General features: G+C 42.5%; 1 long non-coding RNA gene across 1 annotated transcript in view; it reads right to left on the reverse strand.

The window, feature by feature from the left end:
* The window catches only part of LOC116549629, a 58315-nt gene extending 54156 nt beyond the window's left edge, over window positions 1-4159 (reverse strand). The window contains exon 1 of the long non-coding RNA XR_004267973.1: window positions 428-4159. This is a non-coding gene — a long non-coding RNA (uncharacterized LOC116549629). The remainder of the gene's footprint in view (window positions 1-427) is intronic.
* Window positions 4160-16787: the final 12628 nt, after the last annotated feature.

Consider the following 16787-nt stretch of genomic DNA (forward strand, 5'->3'; position numbering starts at 1 on the left):
TTCAAGAACACAAAACCCACCTCCCACTTCCAAGTTTCCCTCTAAGACCCTTCAGTAAAGAACCGATCTACACAGGTGGCTATCGATGTAAAACGGGCAGTTTTATCTGAGAAATTTTCGCCTACTGAAAATAACTCCCGGTATTTTTGATAGGGGAATGAGTTCTCTCAGTAGGGGCCTCCTGTAATGTATAAAACACCATGTTTTAAATTTGAATTTTAAAAATAACAACACTGTACATGCCTAACTTAGTGAGTTAAATCACTCACATTCTCCACCAAGTGCTCCAGCCAGGAAATTACGAGGGATAAAGCAGCTGAGGCTCATTCGGCTCCGCTGCTCCAAGGGGCCCGGCGCCCTCCAAGGCCCGGTCCCGGGGGGAAGCCAGGCCTAGGGAACCCTCCCACCCAGGGCTGAGCCCCGCTACCTGTGTGGCTTGTCCCGGGCGTCCAGGTCTCCGCTCCTGCGCGCCAGGCAGTTCAACCTCTGCGGCGTCGCCCCTGACAGCTGCCTTGTGGAGCTTCCGGTTCCACATCCTGGATTCGGTGCCCGGAAGCAGCGTAAAGGGGTCTATGGAGCCCAGGACCTGAGGTTCTGCTCTGTCTTGGCCTCTGGCTCCCGAGGCCGAGGAACTTCTTCATAGTGGTGACTTCTCAGATCCCCAACAACCAGCCACCCTGTGCTCCTCCCACCCCCACCTGGCGCCAACCCCCACCTGGCTCCAACCCCCAATCTGTGATCCTAAATCGGCTTTCTAGCCCAGAATCCGCGATCCAGCGTGGTCCACCACAGCCTTCAGCAGCAACACTTGCAGCCTCTAACGTCTCAGACTGAGTCGGCCCCGCAAAGCCGTTAGGCGCACGCCTGCCCCACGGCGGCCGCCCAGCTCCCGGAAGCCGCTCCCAGGCACGCGTAGGCAGATGGGACTGACGCTCGGGGCAGGCATCGCGGGGCTCCAGGTTCTCCTGGAGTGCCCCGGCTGCCGGAGGACCACGGGTGCAGGATCACAGCCGCGCATTTTATATCACAAACATGAGTTCCTGATGGAACATTATCAATCCTTACATATATCTCATATAATGTAGGAGGACGCGGATTGCACCCTGTGGCTGCCCCATGCCTCCTCAAAGGGAGATCGGGTCTGGCATGGGCACTCCGCAGCACTGGAGTGTCTTTGCAGATTGCCTGGCTTCAGCGCTGAGACTCTGGCCCCGGGATGTACCTGGCGGGTGTCAAGTAGTGGGAGACACATGGAAAGTCAGGGGTTGCTCCTTCCCCCACCGGCCCCCATTGCTACCCACGCCAGATGCACAGTTTGCAGGTGCAGCTCTGGTACTGGTACGGGATGGCAGAGCTTCCCTTGGGTGGCGTCAGGGTCGCTGAGTGCACAGGCCATCTGGCCTGAGGGTCTGCTCCTCTTGGACACCTCTCTGGATCCTGGGCCCCTGTGCAGGGCACTCTGCATCCACACCCATGAGACTGAGCGGCTGCTGGCGGGGCTGACAGCCTGACTTTGCCACCTGGGTGCTCAGCCTCAGGACTCCTGCTGCTCGGGGTGTGGGCCTGGACTGGGATGTCCAGCCACTTGCTGCTCCCATGCCACATCTAGGCTGCAGGGGTGACTCGGGCACCAGTGGTGGATGGAGAGCCGGGTACCTGATGTCCTCAGGGTCAAGTGCATTGCCTGCCCACCTAAGGGTGGGCTCTGCCTTGGCCTCCTCCAAGAGCGCATGGGCCACCAGAAATTTAAGAATGCTTAAATTGAAGGAAATATTCTTTCTCTCTTTTTGAGGAACAAGTGTTGATTTTGTTTTGTTTTGTTTTTGATACTCAGCTACTGCACAAAACAAAGGTGACGCAGAGATGAAGGTCCACAGCCAGTTCCTCTATGGATTACCTCCAGACATAAATGTTAGACATAACTGCTTTGGTTGTCACTTTCACCTCAACACTTAAATATGCCTACAGATCTGTTCAATCACAACTGTTGAATTTAGCATTATTTAATACACAATTATTTCATAATTTAATACCCAAACTATTTTTAATAGTTTACCATCTCTGCAATCCTGAATTATTTTTCTTTGTTTACAAAACAATTGCTATAGTAAGATCAAAATCACAAAACTGACATTTCATTGGGTTAAAAAAAATTAAAACATATTATACATAAAAGATGATAGAATGTATTTGTTTCATTGTAAAAATTGAGTTTGCAAAATTTTTATGTTTAGCAACATTCCTATGATTCTTTAACTTTGACCCCTCAAATCCTATGTCCTCACATTTCAAAACCAATCATGCCTTCCCAACAGTCCCACAAGTCTAATTTCAACATTAACTTAAAAGTCCACAGTCTATAGTTTCATCTGTAAAAAGGCAAGCCTCTTCCATCTATGAAGCAGTAAACTCAAAAGCAAGCTAGCTACTTCCTAGATACAATGGGGATATAGGCATTGGGAAAATAAAGGTGTTCCAAATGTGAAAAATAAAAGGGTTACAGGAACTATCCAAGACAGAAATCCAATAGGGCAGTCAAATTATAAAGTTTCAAAATAATCTCCTTTGACTTCAGGTCTCACATCCCTAACACTAACCCTAACTCTAGTCCCTAACTTTAAGACTAACCATGAACCCTAAGCCTAACCCTGCCCTAAACACTAACCCTAACATTGACTCCAACCCTGACCCTCTAACCCTAACCCCTAAACTCTAACCTTAAACATAGCCCTAACCCTAACCCTAATGCTAAGCCTTGCTGTAGGCCTAACTCTAACCCTAACTCTGGTCCTAATCCTAACCCTAACCCTCACACTAACCCTAACCCTAAGCCCTAAGCCCAACCCTAACACCTAACCCTAAACCAACCCCAACCCTATCCCCAACCATAATCCTAACTTTAACCCCTAAATTTAACCCCAAACCCTATTTCTAAACCTAACCCTAACAACCCTAACACTAACCCTAAAACTGTAATCCTTACCCTAACCACTGCCCTAAACCCTAATCCTAATTCCTACCCTAAACTGTAAACCTTAACACTAACCCTTAATCCTAATCCCTAACCCTAACCTTACTCCAATTACCCTTAACTCTAAATCTAACCTAAGCTTAACCCTCAACCATGAACCCTAATGTTACTTTTACTCACTCTAATCCTTACCTTAAGCTAAACCTACTCTAACCTGTATATAACCCTAATCCAAAATCTCACTAAAACTTTCACCCTAAATCTTCACTGTAATTCTGACCTGTCAAAATAACCATATTAGCCTAATCTCTCCCTCTAATCTCTACTATGGAGCTCTCAACCACCAACCTGAACCTCCTATCTTGGAGCCCTTGTACACTAATCTTTAACTGGTAAACTCAGCCTGTAAAGCCCTATGTCCTGATTTGTAATACCCTCACATACTAACTCTGTAAATACTAATCGCAATCTATACCCAATCCCATCCTGATCCATCCTACACAGTGTCACTCCATTTCGAGGACTGAAATCTACAGATCTATAACCTTGGAAATGCAGACTTAGTAATCCTCAACAAAATAATAGTAAATTTAAACCAACAGCATTTGGAAAGGATCAAACACCATAAACATGATTTCTTTATCCCAGAAATTCAACACTGGTTCCACACACTAATGTCATCCATGTAGCACACTGTATTATTAGAATGAAAGGAAAATACTCCATAATTCTCTCAACTGATGCAGAAAGGGCTTCCAACAAAGTTCAACATCATGTCATGATAAAAAAAACACTCACAAACCTAGAAATAGAAGGAAATTTCTTAAACATGATAAAAAGCAATTTTGTAAAACCAACAGTAAACATACTCAATTGTCATCACTGAAAGGTTTATTCCTAATAGAATAACAAGGCACGGATACCTACTTTCACTCTTGTATTCAAAAGTATATTGGAAGATACAGGTAGGGCAATTATGCAAGAAAATAAAATATTCAAGGACCAATTATCACCTGATCTTATACATAGAAATTCCTAAGGAATGTTTAAAAAATTATTAGAGATAGTAAACAAATTAGGTAAACTTACAAGCACAATACCAATACAAAAATCCATTTTATTTTATTATTATTATTATTTGAGATGGAGTTTTACTCTTGTCAACCAGGCTGGAGTAAAATGGCACAATCTTGGCTCACTGCAACCTCCATCTCCCAGTTTCAAGCAATTCTCCCACTTCAGGCTCCTGAATACCTGGGGTTACAGGCATGTGCCACCACACCCAGATAATTTTTGTATTTTTAGTAGAGATAGGTTTTGTCATGTTGCCCAGGCTGGTCTCATACTCCTGACCTCAGGTGATCTGCCTGCCTTGGCTTCCCAAAGTGCTGGGATTACAGGTGTGAGCCACCGTACCTGGCAGAAAAATCCATTTTATCTGTATATACTAGCAATTAATAATCTGAAAAGGAAATTATAAAAGTTTCACTTTAAATAAGGAATAAATGCAATTGAAGGGCAAGACTTAGATGGGAAAAATTATAAAACATTGCTTAAGAAAATTAAACAAAGCCCAAATAAATGTAAAAACCCAAATAAATGTAAAAACATGTTATATTCATGGATTTGAAGATGGTATTTGTCAAGTTTGCCAAACTACGCAAAGCAAACTACAGATTCGATGTTATTCCTACAAAAATCCCAAAGGCCTGGGGACAGAAATGGGAAAGCTAATCTTAATGTTCATATACAATTTTAATTCACCCAAACCAAATCTGGAAAAGTAACTCCAAATTTGGAAGTTGGAACATCCAAATTTCAAATCTTATTACAAAGCAACAGTAATCAAAACAGCATCATACTCGCACAAGAATAAACAGAAAGATCAATTGAATTGGATTGGGAGTCCAGTCATAAAAAAGTACCTCTATGCTCAAATGATTTTACACAAGATCCACAACCATTAAACTGGGGAAAGAATACTGTCCTCAACAAGTGATGTAAGGCAGCTTGCTATCTACATAAAGGGACATGAAATTGTATCCTTACCTCATATCACATTAACAAATTAACTTAAAATCGATCAAAGACCTAAATATGGGAAAACTAAAAACTCTAGAAGAAAACACACAGTTAAACCTTCATGAACTTAGATGTAGCAATGGTTTCACAGATCTGACAGCAAAAGCACAAACCACAAAAGGAAAAATCAGTAAGATGATTTCCTCAAAATTCAAAACTGTTATGCCTCAGAAGACATGATGAAAAAACTTGAAAGACAAACTTGTTAGAAAAGGAAAACAATTATCTTCTCCTAGTATATGCTCCACACTCAACACGGAACACTTTTGTTACCAGATGCATGGATTTTTTTCCCCACACCGAACAAATCCTGGTTACCAGCTGGGTGTCCTACAGTTCAATCCAATTCTGACACTACCAGGTGAAAGCATCAGACCCCACAGGCTAAGGACTCAGTCCTAGGGAAACGGGTCATGCAGCTTGTTGCTTGCAACACATGAGAGGATGGTAAACATGAGAATGATAATTTAAAAAGTGACCGTATTCCAGAGCTTAGCTGAAGGGAATGTATAGCCTCCTGACTTAAGGGAACAGCATCCACTTTCAGGGTAGAAAGCAGGAGCTTTGAAAGGGGTACTTGACAGAATGGCATGAAGGGGATGGAGTGAGGAAGTGCAGCGTCTATGGAACTTGCTCTGATGTTTTATCCATTAGGTGGTCTTGCTAGTGCCACCATGGGCAGAGCTAGGTTGTAAATGGACCGTTGTATCCTGGCAATCTCCTGGTAGGGGAGAATTCCGGAGGTGCCTAGTTTGTTTCAAGTTTTGGTCCCTGGAACTTATAAGTAAACACACAGTTTGAAAAAGCTTGCAGTGTAGGAAATGTCTGGTGGAGAGAAGATAAAGCCTATAATTGCATTCCTAAAAAGCTAAGTAGGAAGTGTGGGAAAAGGAAAAATGTAAAAGTAATACATTTTGTCTTTAAGAAAGTAAGGGTACTCAGTTACAAGACTGTAACCACTTCAGATGCCAATCACAAACAGTAGGTTCCCAGGTTAACTTCTGTCAAATTGGCTACAGATTGGAGGCTCCCACAACACCCTTATTTGGTTCAGCAATTTTCTTATACAGAAGAATTCCAAATACCTGATACAGACATTCAGTCATTAAGGACATACAGCTAACTCCCCACTCCTTAGGTATGGGCTCTGCGTGACTTCCTCCAAAAGAATATATACAATATGGGCCAGGTGCAGTGGCTCATGCCTGTAATCACAGCACTTTGGGAGGCTGAGGTGAGCGGATCACGAGATCAAGAGATTGAGACCATCCTGGCCAACATGGTGAAACCCCATCTCTATTAAAAATACAAAAATTAGCTGGGCTAATCAGGAGGCTAAGGCAGGAGAATTGCTTGAAACCAGAAGGCGGAGGTTGCAGTGAACTGAGATTGCGCCACTACACTCCAGCCTGGCGCCCGGCAACAGAGCAAGACTCTGTCTCAAAGAAAAAAAAAAAAGAATATATACAATATGGGCATGGGAAAAAAGTAATTTCACAGTGAGAAACCTGAAAATACTATCTCAGCCAGGTGATCAAAGTTAACATCAATGGTGATAGCACATCTTGAGAGCATGAAGTGACTAGAATAGCACTTGCAAACCAAAAGTAAAATTCAAAGGCCCTTCCCCCAATTATCTGTATAGATTCTCTCCTCTCCACCACGGGACGCCAAAGTTAACCTGGAAGACTGATTCAGGCCATGATAAGAAAGAGGTGGTCAGACATGCCTCATTGTGCCCTCCTCCCTTTTGGAATTCAGGAAAAGCCAATCAGCATTTAACATCAACATAGATCTCAAATCTGGTAAGAGACATTTACAATCTATTCTCTCTGAAGCCTACAACCTGGAGGCTTCATCTGCATGATAAAACTTTGGTCTCCATAACCCCTTATCATAACCCAGATGCTCCTTTCTATGGATAACTCTTTTAACCAATTACCAATCAGACAAATTATAAATTTACCAATAACCTGAAAGTCCATCTTCACCCTAACCCACTGAGTTGTTGCACCTTTCTAGACTGAACCAATATATATCTTAAATACATTTGATTGATATATCCTATCTCCCTAAAATTATAGAAGCAAGCAGCATCCCAGGTTCTTCTGGGGCTTCCTAGAGCTTATAAACCCTAAAGCCTAAAGCCTAAACCCTACCCCAACCCTAACCACTAAACCCTAAACCTAACCCTAACCCCTAACCCTGACCCTAACCTAATACTAAACCTAACCATGACCACAAGCACAAACAACCCTAAAACCTAAACCTAACCCTAAAACCCTAACCCTAACCCTTAACCATAAATCCTAACCTTAACCCTAAACACTAACCTAAACCCCAACTCCAACCCTAACCCAACCCAACCCTAAACCCTAACCCAAACCCTAAAACATAAGCCCTACCCCTAACCCCAAACCTAACCCAACCACAATCCAAAACCCTAAAACCTAACCCTAAACCCTTAACACTCAACCCTAACACTAAACTGTAATGCCAACCCCAACCTGAACCCTAACCTTAACCACTAAACCCACACCCTAACCCAAACCCCTAGTACCTAACCCAAACCACTAACAGCTAACCCAAAGCCCTAACTCTAAGCACTAACCCTAACCGTAACCCTAAACCCTAACTGCATCCCCAACCCTAACCCCAACCCTACCCTAACCCCAACCCTACCCCAACCCCAAACCTACCCCTACCCTAACCCTAAACCCTAACCCTAACTCCTAACCCTACCCTTACCCTAACTCTAAACCCTAACCCTAACCCCAACCCAGCCCAACCCTAACTCTAAACCCTAACCCCAACTCCAACCCTAAACCCTAAACCCTAACCCCCTACCCTAACCCTAACCCATAACCTATAACCCCTAACCCTAACGCTAAACTCTAACACATAACCCCTAATCCGTAACCCTAACCCTCACCCTAACCATGGGAGGTGGAGGTTGCAATGAGCAAAGATTCTGCTAATGCACTCCAACTTTGGCAACAGAACTACACTCTTTCAAAAAGAAAAAATACAAAAAATTAGCTAAGCATGGTAGTGGAAGCCTGTAATCTCAGCTACTTTAGGAGGCTGAGGCAAGAGACTTGTTTGAACCCAGGAGACGGAGATGGCAGTGAGCTGAGATTGCGCCACTACACTCCAGCATGTACAACAGAGCAAGACTTTGCCTTAAAAACAAAATAGAGAAACAGGTAAACACAAACTTCGCCAATAAGACATGCAAACAGACAACAAGTATATAACAAGATGATCAATATCATTACCATTATGGCCATCTACACTGAAACCACTATGGCATTCTCCTTTCATACACACTATAATCCAAAGAAATGTAAAATAACATGTGTTAGCAAGGTCTGAGAGAAATCACCATCCTTAAATACCATATGGGGAATATAAAATAGTGCAGCCTATTTTTAAAATAGTTTGGGGGCCGGGCGCGGTGGCTCAAGCCTGTAATCCCAGCACTTTGGGAGGCCGAGGCGAGTGGATCACGAGGTCAAGAGATCAAGACCATCCTGGTCAACATGGTGAAACCCCGTCTCTACTAAAAATACAAAAAATTAGCTGGGCATGGTGGCGTGTGCCTGTAATCCCAGCGACTCAGGAGGCTGAGGCAGGAGAATTGCCTGAACCCAGGAGACGGAGGTTGCGGTGAGCCGAGATCGCGCCATTGCACTCCAGCCTGAGTAGCAAGAATGAAACTCCGTCTCAAAAAAAAAAAAAATAGTTTGGTGTTTTCTCAAAAAGTTAAAAATAGGCCAGGCACAGTAGCTAATGCCTATAACCACAGCACATTGGGAGGCCGAGACAGGTGGATCACTTGAGTCCAGGAGTTCAAGATTAGCCAGGAAGACACAGCAAAATCCCATCTCTACTAGAAATACAAAAATTAGCCAGGCATGTTGGCACACACCTGTAGTCCCAGCTACTTGGGAGGCTGAGACAGGAGGATTGCTTGATCCCAGAATGTGGAGGTTGCATTAAGCTAAGATCGCACCACTGCACTCCAGCTTGGGAAACAGGACAAGAGTCCATCTGAAAAAACAAAAAAGAAAGTGAAAATACAACCCACAGAAAGGAAGAAAATATTTGTGCATTATATATCTAACAACAGTCTGTTAACCACAATGTATAATTTGTATAACTCAACAACAAAAACAACCAAATTACAAAATGGAGAAACAGTTGAACACACACTTCGCCAATAAGACATCCAAATGGAAAACAGGCACATAAAAAAAAAAAAAGATGAACAATATCATTATTATTATGGCCATCTAAACTGAATGACATACTCAATGTTATACTCAATGTCATACATAATGACATATACAATGACATACACACACTTTGCCAATAATACATGCAAATGGAAAACAAGCACATAAAAAGATGATCAAAATTATTATCATTGTGGCCATCTAAACTGAAACCATGACAGGCCCTCACACACACTAGAAAGGCTATAATCCAGGAAATGTAAAATAACAAGTGTTGGCAAGGTCAGAGAGAAATCACAATCACAATCCTTAAATACTGTATGGGGAATAGAAAATGGTGCAGCCTGTTTTTAACATAGTTTGGTATTTCCTCAAAAAGTTAAAAATTGGCTGGGCATAGCAGCTAATGCCTGTAATCCCAGCACATGGGGAAGCTGAGGCAGGTGGATCACATGACTCCAGGAATTCAAGACTAGACAGTACAACATAGCAAAACCCCATCTCTACTAGAAATACAAAAATTCGTCGTTCATGGTGGCACACCCCTGCAGTCCCAGCTACTTGGAAGGCTGAGACAGGAGGATTGCTTGAGCCGAGAATGTGGAGGTCACAGTAAGCCAAGATCACACCCCTGCACTCCAGTCTCAGGGATAGCACAGGACCCTATCTCAAAAAAGAAAGGCCAGGCATGGTGGCTCACACCTGTAATTCCAGCACTTTGGGAGGCCGAGGTGGACAGATCACTTGAGGTCAGGAGTTCAAGACCAGCTTGGCCAATATGGCGAAACCTCGAAATATGAAAATTACCTGGGATTTCTGGCATGCACTTGGAATCCCAGCTACTTGGGGGGCTGAGGCAGAACTGCTTGAACCCAGGAGGTGGAGGTTGCAGTGAGCCGATATCAAGCCACCTCACTCCGGCCTGGCTGACACAGCAAGATCCCATCTCAAAAAAAAAAAAAAAAAAAAGGAAAACCAAAATGCCTGGGAGTAGCAGAATGCAGTATAATTCAACAACAAATTACAGCTCATGCCTATAATCCCAGCACTTTGGGAGGCTGAGGCAAGCAGAGGTTGGCAGTTCAAGACCAGCCTGACCAACATGAAGAACATCTCTACTGAAAATACAAAAATTAGCCAAGCATGGTGGCACACACCTGTAATCCCAACTCCTCAGGAGGCTGAGGCAGGAAGATCACTTCAACCCAGGAGATGAAGGTGGTACTGAGCTGAGATGGCGCTACTGCACTCCAGCCTGGGTGACAGAGCAAGACTTCGTCTCAAAGAGAATCCAAAAAATAGGTAGGTGTGGTAATGGGAGCCTGTAATATCAACTACTTGGGGGGCTGAAGCAGGAGAATCACTTGAACCCAGGAGGCGGAGGTTATAGTGAGCCGAGATCATGCCCACTACACTGCAGCCTGGGCAACAGAGCAAGACTGTCTCAAAAAAAAAAAACAAAAAGAGAGTGAAAAGACAACCCAAAGAAATGAAGAAAACATTTGTACATTACATATCTAACAACAGTCTGTTAACCATGATGTTAATTTGCATAACTCAACAACAAAAACAACCAAATTACAAAATGGAGAAAGAGTTGAACACACACTTTGTCAATAAGACATCCAAATGGAAAACAAGCACATAAAAAGATGATCAATATCATCGTCATTATGGCCATCTAAACTGAAACCACAGTGACATATTCCTTCACACACACTAGAAAGGCTATAATCCAAGACATGTAAAATAGCAAGTGTTGTCAAGGTCAAAGAAAAATCACAACCCTTAAATAATGTATGGGGAATATAAAATAATGCAGCCTATTTTTAACATAGTTTGGTGATTTCTCAAAAAGTTAAAAACAGGCAGGGCACAGTAGCTAATGCCTATAATCACAGCACATTGGGAGGCCGAGACAGGTGCATCATTTGAGTCCAAGAGTTCAAGACCAGCCAGGCTAACACAGCAAAATGCCATCTCTACTAGAAATACAAAAATTAGCCAGGCATGGTGGCACACACCTGTAGTCCCAGCTACTTGGGAGGATGAGGCAGGAGGATTTCTTGAGCCCAGAATATGGAGGTTGCAGTAAGCCAAGGTTGCACCACTGCACTCCAGGCTGGGCAACAACACAAAACCCTGTCTCCAAAAGAAAAGGCGGGGCATGGTGGCTCACACCTGTAATCCCAGCACTTTGGGAGGCCAAGGTGGGTGGATCACGAGGTCAAGAGATCAAGACCATCCTGGTCAACATGGTGAAACCCCGTCTCTACTAAAAATACATTTATCTTTAAGGAAAAATCTGGAAATCTTTGTCAGGCAGCTCTGCTTATCAGTGGGTTCTTAATAACCCATTATTTTCCAAACTTCATCTGATGGATCTAAAATATGTTTGATCTTAGCATAAAGTACCCTTATCAGTCCTACTACTAAAATGACACTGCCCAAAAGTGAATGGTGTTAACAACAAAAAGTCTCTAGAACCAGAAATAAGTATGTTTAAATCCAAAATCCATCACTTTCTAGCCATGCTGCCATGTCCAACAAATTCTCATTAAATAATATCTTACTGAGCACACTAGACTGTAGGAATGCAAACAGATAGGGGTTTACCTTTCCCGGCTTCACTCTTGTGAGGCAGAGCCAGACACTAACACATCTATTACTCAAGTTAATGTAAAGAATTAACTGGTACAAGTGCTGTGCAGGGAGGTCCTTGGAATGATGAGAGTACCCAGAGAAGGCTTTGCTCCAGTTACAAAGGTCAGGAAAGTCTTCCCCTAGGAAGGGCAGCTGGAGCTGAGATCAGAAGCATGAGTGGGCAGTAAGTGAACAAAGTAAGGAGAATCTGGCATCCCAAGCAAAGGTGTGGTGCAGAAGGACCTTGACCTTGACCAGTACAAGATGCTGAGTCTTTACAGTCCAGAGAAGAGAGGAGGGGCACACAGTGAGGTCAGAAAAATGAAAAGGGGCCTGTGGCCATAGTGAAGATGTTTGTCATCATTCTAAGGAGGATTGGGAGCTGTGGGGCATGGTCTGACTTTTGTGGAGGACAGACTGGGGAACAGCACAGACACAGGCACATAGATAGAAGGCCAGGAGGTAATCCATACAAGCACTGTGATGAGAATTTCAATGGAAAGAGAAAACAGAAGCTAAGGGATATTTAAGAACTAAAATCAGCAGGCATGAATGTTAAGTCAGATATGAGAAGTGAGAGAAAGAGATAAACCAGAGCTCACTCACAGGACATTGGCATGTGTGGCTGGATAGGTGGAGGCACCATTCTTTGAAAAACAAAATGTAAGGAGGAGCAGACTGGTGACTTAAACCTCTGAGCCTCAGTTTCCTCTTCTGTAAAATGGGAATAGTCCTACATATATCACAATGTTGTTTAAAGCATTAGAAAATGTTCCTAGAAAATGAAGCCTCCATACAAAGTGGTGTATGATTCTCCCCCAAGTAAATGGGAGCTATTCTTACAGTCTTCTTTTTCTTGATCTGATTAGAAATTCAGGATCTCAGTTATTCATTTCTTTTCACCCTCTTTTCTGATGGCTCTACCAAATTGCTGGTTTACTGATCTAATTACCCTAAATAGTCTCTAGTACTCCATACTAGTAAAATAGGTAAGGTGGCAATTGTTCTTCTAAATGGATTATTGTAAATGTCACTGCTACAGTGCAGCTCACAGTGGCTCATTTGGCTGTTCAAGGGAAAAAAATCTATTGCAAATGCAGCTCCCATTACTTGTCAAATGTTCATGCACAAATGCATTTATTTTACAAGGATTGTAGGGTTAGGTCATTTAAGGGGAATGGGAAAATACCACTCACAATTGAAAGAGAGAAAAAAAATAGCATGTATACAGCACTCCAGAGTTTGTAAAGCCCCATGTATCAATGGGACATCACACTGGGTGTAGGAGGCTGAGGAGAGGAGAAAGGGTAGGCATATTTATGATTATTTTTAAAAGTAAGGTTAACTTTGACAAAGTTACTTGCTCAAGTTCACAACACAAGGAAGTCATACATTTCTGTGACTAAAATACAAGTGTTGGGGCTCCCAATTCTCTCATATGTCTATCAAAATCCCCCGTCTGCCAACATTAAACCATTCAAAGCAGATCATAAAAACCACACAGCTACTGAACAGAGGAGAGGGGCAAGATCAAAACGTATTTGAACTTTCACAATCATATTTTATCAATTCATAATTGCTTCACTATTATCTGTGGTTGTCACTAATAAACAAGATGTAATGAGCCACTGCTACCTGCCAGATGAAATGTTAAACACTTCATTTGTACTGTTTCACTGAAACTTTACTTTCAACAAAGGTGCTTTCAAAAACCAGAATTATGAAAGCACAGATGAAAAAATAGAAGCTGAGAAAGCTTAAGTTGCTTAAACCTGCTCCTAAATCCTAGCCTTTTCCAAAGCCTCTACTAGACTGCCATGCTATTGCAGGATATATTGTATTCATAGTAGAGTCAAATACAAATAAGGACAAGACAGTGAGTACTTTTTAGTTTTTCTGGGTTTTTTAGGAAATTCAAACCATGTCTCCCTTTGTCCTAAAAGCATTTAATGTAGTTTCACCCATTCAATAAGCAAACAGGCATGAACTCTTATCTGGCAAGATACCACTCTGGTTTCTCTGTAATGGTATTTTTTGTGTAAGGAATATTCATATCTCAAATGCTGATCCTCATTCTGCTGCTTACTGGCCTAATAACCTTGGGTGACTTAGCAGCTGAGACACTTAATTTAGTAGTCTGTGAAGTGGGGTTTACAATAGTTCCAATACCATAAAGAAAATGAACCATTTGCAGAAAGCACTTGATATGGTCCCTGGTACATAGTTAGTATACCACACATATTGGCGGTGATTATTTTTTATTTTGATATTCCTCGTGATCACAGAATAAAGGTTAGCTACATTCCACAGAGAGGAAACTGGTTGCAAGATATAAAGCATTTTGTTTAATTTCACACAGCTTATTAATATAGAACAAAGATAAGAAAGCAACTTTCCTAAATGCGACAGGGCAAAATTTTGTTACTAAAACCTCCAGCAACTCTCTCAGGAGGGTGGGTCTTGGCAGCTGGAGGATCCTGAAAGTAGAAGTGGGGAGAAGCCAAACTGCTCATCGGAAAGGGTTGAGAGATCAAGAGGCCTGAGGATGATTCAGAAATGAGAAGAAAGGGCAAAGAAATCAAGTATGCATGGGGAGGGTCAGTGAAAGGGTGGGTGGAGGAAGAAGGGCAAGGGAGAAGGAGAATACACTCAAAGGGATTTGAAAATTTTGCTCCTACTACACAATGTAAACTTTCTCTACCTTTGATGTTCAAAATCATCATGAAAATCTAGACTACATACAAATGTGTGTGTGTCTACAGACTAAAAGAGAGTAAACCCCTGTACAAACATGGTAAGGGAGGGAAACAGTGCACACAAGGGCAGCCCCCATCTAGGCATCTCAGGGGAAAGCAATTGGCCCCATGCTCTTTGTTGGGCGAGAGAGAGGAAAGGTGTTATGGAATTAGGTTGTATTTACCAGGTGTGGCTGAAGGCAAAAAGAAGGAGTGAGGAAGAAAAATTACCCAATTCTGCACGATCTGAGAAAATCTGAGGAAGAGTTTTGGTTTCCAGGATACCATTCTTAGTATAACCAGCTTATAAAGTGGAAGGGATTATACATTCACAAAGCTGGCCAGCCAACTGGCCCCAATGCCTAGAAGAGAATCATTCAGGCACATGCTCCCTGATAAACTTGGGAGGCACATGGATGATTTAGAAATGATGATGACAGAGGTAGAACTGGAGAATTGTCATTATTTTTACTAGTTGTTTTTTGCCATCTTAACAATAAGCAAACCAGGAATTTCCCTATGGCACACTTGAAAATCATAAAATCCTCTTATTTCTGTCCTTTGCTTTTTTTGCCAAAAATATAAATTACATAAAACAGAATCTATATTAGCTACATGTTTGCTGAGGTTAAAATGCTTACCTTGCTGTGTTTTAAAATCATATTTGCTTTTTGAGTACAGATATTGTTTGTTCTTATATCCCTTGGCCTGAGCATAGCAATAATTGCTTCCATCTGCTGGTAGAAGGTAGCAAGAGAGATGAAAGAAGAGGTAACGCAGGGAGGAGGGTGGAGGTCGTCAGGAAATAAAACTAGATTAAAAGGCTGATCTCACTTCTTACAGACAGAACAAATATATCTGTGCCATGCCCCTCTGGAAGACGCATTCACCACAATGCTCCCTTTATCCTGCCTTCTCTATCTAGGCCTCCCCTACCCCATTCAAAATGTACCATATACAAGGCTAGGTAAGGTGGGAGAAATATAAATGAAGTCAAACGACCTGGATGTGAGCTCCAACTTCTACCACTTATTAATTGTGGGTTTGTAAATGAAAACTTTCCCCTCAACTATGAAATAAAGCTATAAGTTTTGTCTGTTTGTTTGTTTTTGTTTTTTATTTTGAGATGGAGTCTTGCTCTGTTGCCCAGGCTAGAGCAAAATAGTGTGATCCTGGCTCACTGCAACCTCTGCCTCCTGTGTTCAAATGATTCTCCTGCCTCAGCCTCCTGAGTAGCTGGGGTTACAGGTGCACACCACCACACCCAGTTAATTTTATCGTATTTTGAGTAGAGATGGGGTTTCACCATGTAGGCCAGGCTGGCCTTGAACTCCTGATATCAGGTGAGTATGAGATCATTGGCTGGGTGCAGTGGCTCACACTTGTAATTTTAGCACTTAACGACTGTGTCCAGCCAAGGGTATGAGTATTTTCAATTAGTTTTGTCAATGACATAATGCAAGGTCTCTGTATGTTTCCATGAGTATCCATTACCATGCATAGACAAAAGTCCTAGATGTGTCTTTTTTAAAATTGCATTCTAGGTTTTGGGGTACATGTGAAGAACATGCAAGATTGTTGCATTGGTACACACATGGCAGTGTGATTTGCTGCCTTCCTCCCCATCACCTATATCTGGCATTTCTCATCATGCTATCTCTCCCCAACTCCCCACCCCCAACTGTCCATCCCCTATTTCCCCCCGATGGACCCCAGTATGTGATGCTCCCCTCCCTGTGTTCTCATTGTTCAACACCCACCTATGAGTGAGAACATGCAGTGTTTGATTTTCTGTTCTTGTGTCAGTTTGCTGAAAATGATGGTTTCCAGGTTCATCCATGTCCCTACAAAGGACACGAACTCACCGTTTTTGATGGCTGCATAGTATTCCATGGTGTATATGTGCCACATTTTCCCTGTCCAGTCTATCATCGATGGGCATTTGGGTTGGTTCCAGGTCTTTGCTATTGTAAACAGTGCTGCAATGAACATTCCTGTGCATGTGTCCTTATACTAGAAGAATTTATAATCCTTTGGATATATACTCAGTAATGGGATTGCCGGGTCAAATGGAATTTCTGTTTCTAGGTCATTGAGGAATCGCCACACTGTCTTTCA

This window comes from Sapajus apella, unplaced genomic scaffold (genome assembly GCF_009761245.1).
Source record: "Sapajus apella isolate SASKATOON/1434 unplaced genomic scaffold, GSC_monkey_1.0 scaffold6, whole genome shotgun sequence".
NCBI classification, from domain to species: Eukaryota; Metazoa; Chordata; class Mammalia; order Primates; family Cebidae; genus Sapajus; species Sapajus apella.